Raw genomic sequence first — 2213 nt, forward strand, 5'->3', positions numbered from 1 at the left:
CACTTTTCGGTGAGACTAAACAATTTTTTTTTTCGATTTTATGTAACTCGCAGCTGATATAATTGAGAATATTTAAACTTATCATCGCGGAAATTTTTCGTTTCAAACACTATCGCACATCTCGATAATCAAGAATAAGTCATATACATTTACAATCACGAAGTTTCAACACTTATGGCCAAATCGATAACCATCCACGATACTGCATTCCTAAAATTATGCCTCACGCGATAAGCCGACATAAACACAATACTGCACTCATTGAAAAAGCTGTTGTCCCACACGCGACGCCTCTAAAAACAGACGTTATTGCAGCTATATACACTTCTTCATTGAACTTTGAATGTCAATGTGGAGAACACCCGAGACTAGTGTGTACAGTTTTATTGATTCTCTCATCTCAAAAACTACGAGCACACACGGATGTGTGCCGCAGATGCAACAGACTCTTCTTCAGAAAATTCGCCAAAGATCGTTTCTATAAAATTCAAATCCATCATCGCGACACATAGTCGCAGGAAGAGCAACAACGGACTTCCGCATCAGTGTGTACTTGATTGTATAAAATAATCATCGGTCTTATTCCCATCCTTGTGCACTTGAATTTTCCCCGGCGGTCATCCATTCAAATCTCGAGTCAGTCAAATGACTGCGTTCGAAAAAAAAAATTATTTATTTCCTCGGAAACAATGTGCCCGTCGACTTGTACATCCCAAAGTGAGATGAATTATCGCATGCATGGATCCATTATTCAAGTGACTATGTACGTTAAGAAGATTTTATTCTATAATAAAACGCACAATTTCTTTTTGTGTGACTTTGACTTTTAGTTGAATATCAAGTTGATTATCGAGTCGCTGGTTGTATAACTATTCAAATTTTTATTGTTAATTGCGAAAAAAATCACTGGCAACGATGACGCGCGATGAAAATCGAAAAGATCCCCGCGGTGAATATGAAGCACTGTATAGTATTACACGGATTTTCCGCTTTTATAATTGATTACTTTGTCGAGCTTAAAGTGAGATTGGCGGGAATTAAACGTTCAAAAGTTCACACACCGGGGTAAGTCTCTCGTTTGTTATTGAATAATCCGTAAAACTCCGTTGCTCTCGATAAGATAACATTTCAATACACTTCAATAATCACATAATGCGAATACATAAGCCATCAATTTTGTATAGATTTTGTTGTTCCGAGAGTTGTGCAATAATAATAATAACCTTTGCATGCCTCGAAACAATGACGAAGATCACGTACACTCCGCGATTTGAAAAAAAAAGAACGTCACATCGCTTCGACGCATTTTTTATTTATGATAATTTCACCGTTTTCCGTCAACTTATAGACACAGTATAGAGAAGGTAAGAGTGAGATTCCACAATCCGGCATATCCCATTAAATGGCGAAAGAGAGAAAAACCGGAGTCTCGTCGGTGCCGGCTCTCGCGGAATCGCGAAAGTCATTATATCGAAACACGAACAGGTATAGCTACATAACTGCTACTGTACGCGTGAGTCTATAGACGTCGTCTCTATAGGGAATGAAAATCGTTAAAAAAAAAATTGAAGCCGACGATTTTTCGTAACGATTCAGGGTGAGCAAGTCGAATGCGCAATATTATATACTCAGGGTTAAACCTATTTTCACGTACGTCTATACATTATACATTCTTGTCACTGGCAATAAGTTCTCTAATTTTATTGTCTCTCATTGCAAGCTCTCGCGTATAATTGAAAATCGAAGGTTACGAGAATTTCTCCTTATTCAACTGTGTACATTATGACGATGACCATCGGCTATAAGTTTCATTTCTAATCAGCGCTGAAGTTATAACTGATAAGCGGCCCATTATAACACATCGATTTCTCGATTTTTCAGATACAGATATGATACTCGTATATTACTCACTCGTGTTTGGACTTTGTCATTCGTATATTGGCCTCATACGATTCCATGAACTTGAAGGAGCTCTCGATCCCGATCTAAAAATCGTTATTGCTTAACACACTTTGAGAAATCGGTACGGAGTATACCGATCACATCATAGAAATTTCTCAAATGACAAACTATAAATTTTCCTCGGTACACAGCGTACAACCCAACTATTCCATCCTCACTTATCGAGTGCCAAATCGATCGGCAAACATTTTCCCCGAATACGGCATAATAAACGCATACCACCACCAGCGTATCGTCTCTTCGTTTAGCGC

The sequence above is a fragment of the Nasonia vitripennis genome, chromosome 4 (genome assembly GCF_009193385.2).
Source record: "Nasonia vitripennis strain AsymCx chromosome 4, Nvit_psr_1.1, whole genome shotgun sequence".
NCBI classification, from domain to species: Eukaryota; Metazoa; Arthropoda; class Insecta; order Hymenoptera; family Pteromalidae; genus Nasonia; species Nasonia vitripennis.